The sequence below is a fragment of the Triticum aestivum genome, chromosome 2D (genome assembly GCF_018294505.1).
Source record: "Triticum aestivum cultivar Chinese Spring chromosome 2D, IWGSC CS RefSeq v2.1, whole genome shotgun sequence".
In the NCBI taxonomy this organism is placed as follows: domain Eukaryota; kingdom Viridiplantae; phylum Streptophyta; class Magnoliopsida; order Poales; family Poaceae; genus Triticum; species Triticum aestivum.
Window position 1 is genome coordinate 437303165 of NC_057799.1, and position 7200 is coordinate 437310364.

Consider the following 7200-nt stretch of genomic DNA (forward strand, 5'->3'; position numbering starts at 1 on the left):
CGACGGAGCCTGGGGGCGAGGTGGGAGGTTGAGGAGGGCGGCAAGCGAAGCGGGGATGGACCCGGAGCTGGCGGCGCCCGAGACGGAAGCGGACATGGCGCCGGCGATGGCGACCCTAGGGTTTAGGGTTTTGGCGTGGCGGCAGCGGCGGGTGAGGTGTAGGAGGACCTAAGTTAGGCTCGATACCATGTTGAATTCATGCTCTAGCCAACTCATCCAAAAGTCTAAACTAATGGAGGGAGGTGGGCAATATATTTCAACAGTAAAAGTGAGATGTGGGTCATGCATTAATAAAGTAACACAACTTTATATCTAACTATTGTACGTGCCGACTATAATCTTGACTATAGATAACATATCAACGTTATATAGCCATGCTGGTTGTACTATTAACCATGTTCTAACCTCAGATGCCATGCATCACATGGATCGACATGCCTACGTAGCGCGTTAGAGCATCTCCAGCCACACCCCTAACAAGGCCCCCCAGGCGGTTTTTCGGCCGCCGGTGCCGAAAAATCGGTCAGTCGCGTCCCAAGGGCCCATTTTTCGCCGGCTCGGGCCGAAATTGGCACCGGCGGACCCAGCCCGAACCCGGCGCGCTGAGGGGCGCTCGGGGGCGCCGGGCGAATCATTTTTGGCGCGAAAGAGCCGCGGGCCCTCCTTGCCAGCGACTCGTCTCTCTTCTCGCCGCTTCGTCGTCCTCATCGCCTCGTTTCCCGCGGCGAATCAATGCCAAAGCTGCCACGCGCTGCCGCGCCGGTCAGCCTCCTCCATTGATGCCTCATGGGCGGCGCAGTGAAGACCGGACGATGCGCGTCCCTCTCCCGCCATGCGTACGCGCGGCGCCTCCGCCTATATAAGCCGACCCCCAGCGCGCCGGTGACACGCACAGAGTCTCCACCACCGACGTGCCATTTCTCCCCCTTTCCTCCCTCTCCTCTCGCCGTCTCCAGTTCAAAGCATGGCCGAGCGCTTCCCAGGCGACGGCGCGGCGGCCGAACGGCTTCGGCCGCCGCCACCTTCACGAGGACGAAGCTCGGCTCCTCTTCGAGGCCGAGTACCCGGTCCCGCCGGACATGCGGGTGCCCGGGGCGTGGAGGATCAGCGCCGGCGGGATCCCGGTGCCACTACCGCCCACCGGGGCGGCGCGGCGTGCGGAGATCGCGTGTATCCGCGCCTCCTTGCCGCGGGCGGCGAGGGAAGGTCCACGGTACGTCCCCAACAGCCCGCTCTGGGAGCCCTACTTCCGCCGCCGCCACGCCGAGCAGCTCGAGGCCATCAATGGCGTCGTGCCCTCCGGAAGGCTCAACTCCGAAGGGCGGCGCCGATGGTGGGGCGTGCCCGGCCGCACGCTGGAGGCCGTCCTCGAGTACATCGAGGGTGGCAACACGCCGAGGCTGGAGTACCCCGCTCCCTCGTCCTTCTCTCGCCGACGTGGGAGCTCGTGGACGCCGAGGCGCATGGACCCCGGGGCGTCCTCCTCCTTGTCCGGCCGCTCGTCTAGCTCTCCCTGCCTCCGCCCCGTCAAGCCGGAGCCCCAGGACACGCCGGTCAGCTGGCGCACCCGCAGCTCCGGCGTCCGCATCAACGACTGCACCCCCGCCTCTGGCCGCCTCGTCCTCGTCAGGCCGAAGCCGGAGCCCGGCCTCCCCGCGGAGTACGAGGAGATAGCCCGGCGCGGCTTATCCGACGAGGACGCCCTATAGTGGGCGCGGGACGACTACCTCCGCGCGAGATGGTCCGGCAGTGCCGGGCCCTGGAGGAGATCGCCGCCCGCAAGCGTGGGCGCGAGGACGAGCACGACGTGGTGATCCTCGACAGCGACGAGGATGAGGACGCCCCCGGACCGTCCAACCCGCCGCGCCAATCTGGGGAGGGTTGCAGCAGGGACGGCGGCCGCGGAGGAGGCGACGACGACGACGACGACGGCGGCGGCGACTACACGCAGTTCTACAGCCTCCTCGGCATGTAGAGCTGCAAGGGCGGTGGGCGGCGAGGAGCGGCGAGGGAGACGGCGGGCCTAGTAGCGTTTTTTTTCTTTTTAAAAAAATATTTTAAATATGTATGAACTCGCCAAAGTTTGGTTGAATTTGCGCCGTGTTTCTGCCGAAATTTAATTTTCAAAAATAACGTGGGCACCGCGACTGGGGGCATCACGTCCCCAGCACGCGTTTTACGCCGGTGCACCCCCAGAGAGCGATTTTTAGCGCCTTATGGGGGGCCAACGGCTGGAAATGCTCTTATCCTGCACAGACCACTGCATGTATGCACCTGCATCATCAGGTCGACGGAGCCACCAGCCAAGATCGCCGTCGCACACGAATCCGAATCAATTGAGGGCGCCGGCCGCGCGCATGTGGCTAGGGAACCTCCGTGTCATGGAGGCACAGGCTTAGCCCGAAAATAATGCAGTTTCTGAGGCACCAGGACAAACTGAAGATCATCATTCTTAGGGTTATCCTGCACACGTTCGATCGCTCTGCAACCACATGCATGTGGCTGGTGGAGTCGATCCTTGGAAGCTAGTAGTACCAGTAAATTATATCACGCAAGACACGAATCGGAAAGATGCTAATGCATCCGTGATGATGAGTTAGTTGTTGATCGATCGCCTCTGGAGGATCGGTGTCGGGTAGCTAGATGTGCAATTGGGACTTTGACATGTAGTATCTAGCCAGTTTAATTCGGTCCAGAGGAGTGTTTTTTTATGGTTGGTAGTTTTTTCGGTTTCTTTCTAGGGAATTTTCGGTTTCATACCTGACTGACCGGGGATGGGGATTTGATTGAACCAAAGGCCAAATCCATATGGGGCGTCGCTCCGCTCGGGGCGACACGGGAGGCGACGAAACCCTAGCCGCTGGCCCTCCTCCCCCCCACCCCTCCACCTCGTCGCCACCCGAGGAGGCCTCCGGCGAAGCCCGCGTGGTCACCAAGGACGGCGGCGGCGAGGATCTGGCTACTTCGCTCCGCGCGGAGGGCTTAAGGCGCCGAGGTGGCGGCCTCGTGTGGTGTGGCGGCGCCGTTTCTGCGGCAAGTAGCGTCGCGGGTGTTGCCCCTTCTCGGTCGCGAGGGTGGCTAGTGACTAAGGGCGTGGTTGCCGGTCGCAGCGGAGGGCCGGCCCCCTTGCTCAGATCTGACGCCTGCTTCCTTTCCCCTTCCAACGCTCCTTCTCACCTGATCTGGTCGATCGTCGGCGGCCGATCTAGACGCCGGATCCGTTGAAGGTGGGATGCCTGGAGCTGCGAAATTGGACCGGGAGAAATCCTTGGCTGGTTCTCAGGCCACGGGGCGGCGACATCGGCAGGTGCCGTTCTTCTCCTCGGAGGCGTCATCGAGGTCTGTTCCCTCTCCCTCCTGCTCCATTACCCGGGTGAAAACCCTTGTCTTGTCAAGACTAGACGGCAACGGCGCGACGTGAGTCGCCACCTTCTTGAAGGTGCCGTCTAGGGTATGGTAGGAGAGTGCAGAGGTGTTGCGAGTGAAGGAAATATGCCCTAGAGGCAATAATAAAGTTATTATTTATTTCCTTATATCATGATAAATGTTTATTATTCATCCTAGAATTGTATTAACCAGAAACATAATACTTGTGTGAATACATAGACAAACAGAGTGTCACTAGTATGCCTCTACTTGACTAGCTCGTTGATCAAAGATGGTTATGTTTCCTAGCCATAGACATGAGTTGTTATTTAATTAACGGGATCACATCATTAGGAGAATGATGTGATTGACTTGACCCATTCCGTTAGCTTAGCACTTGATCGTTTAGTATTCTGCTATTGCTTTCTTCATGACTTATACATGTTCCTATGACTATGAGATTATGCAACTCCCGTTTACCGGAGAAGCACTTTGTGTGCTACCAAATGTCACAACGTAACTGAGTGATTATAAAGGAGCTCTATAGGTGTCTCCAAAGGTACTTGTTGGGTTGGCGTATTTCGAGATTAGGATTTGTCACTCCGATTGTCGGAGAGGTATCTATGGGCCCACTCGGTAATGCACATCACTATAAGCTTGGCAAGCATTGTAACTAATGAGTTAGTTGCGGGATGATGTATTACGGAACGAGTAAAGAGACTTGCCGGTAACGAGATTGAACTAGGTATTGAGATACCGACGATCGAATCTCGGGCAAGTAACATAACGATGACAAAGGGAACAACGTATGTTGTTATGCGGTTTGACCGATAAAGATCTTCATAGAATGTGTAGGAGCCAATATGAGCATCCAGGTTCCGCTATTGGTTATTGACCGGAGACGTGTCTCGGTCATGTCTACATAGTTCTCGAACCCGTAGGGTCCGCACGCTTAAAGTAAGATGACGATCGGTATTATGAGTTTTGTGTTTTGATGTACCGAAGGTAGTTCGGAGTACCGGATATGATCACGGACATGACGAGGAGTCTCGAAATGGTCGAGATGTAAAGATCGATATATTAGACGACTATGTTCGGACACCGGAATGGTTTCGGGGAGTTTCGGACATATACCGGAGTACCGGGGGGTTACCGGAACCCCCCGGGGAGTTAATTGGGCCTAGTGGGCCTTAGAGGAGAAGAGGAGGGGCGGCCAGGGCAGGCCGCGCGCCCCCTCCCCCTCTTGTACGAATTGGACAAGGAGGGGGGGGGCGGCGCCCCCCTTTTTCCTTCTCCTCCTCTCTCTCTTCCTTCCCTCTCCTACTCCAACAAGGAAAAGGAGGAATCCTACTCCCGGTGGGAGTAGGACTCCCCCCTTGGCGTGCCCTCTTCCTGGCCGGCCGCCTCCCCCCTTGCTCCATTATATACGGGGCAGGGGGCACCTCTAGACACACAAGTTGATCTGTTGATCTATTCCAGCCGTGTGCGGTGCCCCCTCCATCATATTCCACCTCGGTCATATCGTAGCAGTGCTTAGGCGAAGCCCTGCGTCGGTAGCAACATCATCACCGTCGTCACGCCGTCGTGCTGACAGAACTCTCCCGTGAAGCTCTGCTGGATCGGAGTTCGCGGGACGTCATCGAGCTGAACGTGTGCTGAACTCGGAGGTGTCGTACGTTCGGTACTTGGATCGGTCGGATCCTGAAGACGTACGCTACATCAACCGCGTTGTGCTAACGCTTCCGCTTTCGGTCTACGAGGGTACGTGGACAACACTCTCCCCTCTCTTTGCTATGCATCACCATGATCCTGTGTGTGCGTAGGAAAATGTTGAAATTACTACGTTCCCCGACAGTGGTATCCGAGCCTGGTTTTATGCGTAGATGTTATATGCACGAGTAGAACACAAGTGAGTTGTGGGCGATACAAGTCATACTGCTTACCAGCATGTCATACTTTCGTTCGGCGGTATTGTTGGATGAAGCGGCCCGGACCGACATTACGCGTACGCTTACGCGAGACTGGTTCTACCGATGTGCTTTGCACATAGGTGACTGGCGGGTGTCAGTTTCTCCAACTTTAGTTGAACCGAGTGTGGCTACACCCGGTCCTTGAGAAGGTTAAAACATCACTAACTTGACGAACTATCGTTGTGGTTTTTGATGCGTAGGTAAGAACGGTTCTTGCTCATCCCGTAGCAGCGACGTAAAACTTGCAACAAGAAAGTAGAGGACGTCTAACTTGTTTTTGCAGGGCATGTTGTGATGTGATATGGTCAAGGCATGATGCTATATTTTATTATATGAGATGATCATGTTTTGTAATCGAGTTATCGGCAACTGGTAGGAGCCATATGGTTGTTGCTTTATTGTATGCAATGCAATCGCCCTGTAATTGCTTTACTTTATCACTAAGCGGTAGCGATAGTCGTGGAAGCAATGATTGGCGAGACGACAACGATGCTACGATGGAGATCAAGGTGTCGCGCCGGTGACGATGGTGATCATGACGGTGCTTCGGAGATGAAGATCACAAGCGCAAGATGATGATGGCCATATCATATCACTTGTATTGATTGCATGTGATGTTTATCTTTTATGCATCTTATTTTGCTTAGATCGACAGTAGCATTATAAGATGATCTCTCACTAAAATTTCAAGGTATAAGTGTTCTCCCTGAGTATGCACCGTTGTGAAAGTTCTTCGTGCTGAGACACCACGTGATGATCGGGTGTGATAGGCTCTACGTTCAAATACAACGGGTGCAAAACAATTGCACACGTGGAATACTCAGGTTAAACTTGACGAGCCTAGCATATGCAGATATGGCCTCGGAACACTGAGACCGAAAGGTCGAGCGTGAATCATATAGTAGATATGATCAACATAATGATGTTCACCATTGAAAACTACTCCATCTCACGTGATGATCGGACATGGTTTAGTTGATTTGGATCACGTGATCACTTAGATGATTAGAGAGATGTCTATCTAAGTGGGAGTTCTTAAGTAATATGATTAAATTGAACTTAAATTTATCATGAACTTAGTACCTGATAGTATTTTGCTTGTCTATGTTGTTGTAGATAGATGGCCCGTGCTGTTGTTCCGTTGAATTTTAATGCGTTCCTTGAGAAAGCAAAGTTGAAAGATGATGGTAGCAATTACACGGACTGGGTCCGTAACTTGAGGATTATCCTCATTGCTGCACAGAAGAATTACGTCCTGGAAGCACCGCTAGGTGCCAGACCTGCTGCAGGAGCAACACCTTATGAACGTCTGGCAAAGCAAAGCTGATGACTACTCGATAGTTCAGTGTGCCATGCTTTACGGCTTAGAACCGGGACTTCAACGACGTTTTGAACGTCATGGAGCATATGAGATGTTCCAGGAGTTGAAGTTAATATTTCAAGCAAATGCCCGCATTGAGAGATATGAAGTCTCCAATAAGTTCTACAGCTGCAAGATGGAAGAGAATAGTTCTGTCAGTGAGCATATACTCAGAATGTCTGGGTATAACAATCACTTGATTCAACTGGGAGTTAATCTTCCGGCTGATAGCGTCATTGACAGAATTCTTCAATCACTGCCACCAAGCTATAAGAGCTTCGTGATGAACTATAACATGCAAGGGATGGATAAGACGATTCCCAAGCTCTTCGCAATGCTAAAGGCTGCGGAGGTAGAAATCAAGAAGGAGCATCAAGTGTTGACGGTCAACAATACCACCAGTTTCAAGAAAAAGGGCAAAGGGAAGAAGAAGGGGAACTTCAAGAAGAACATCAAACAAGTTGCTGCTCAGGAGAAGAAACCCAAGTCTGGACCTAAGCCTGA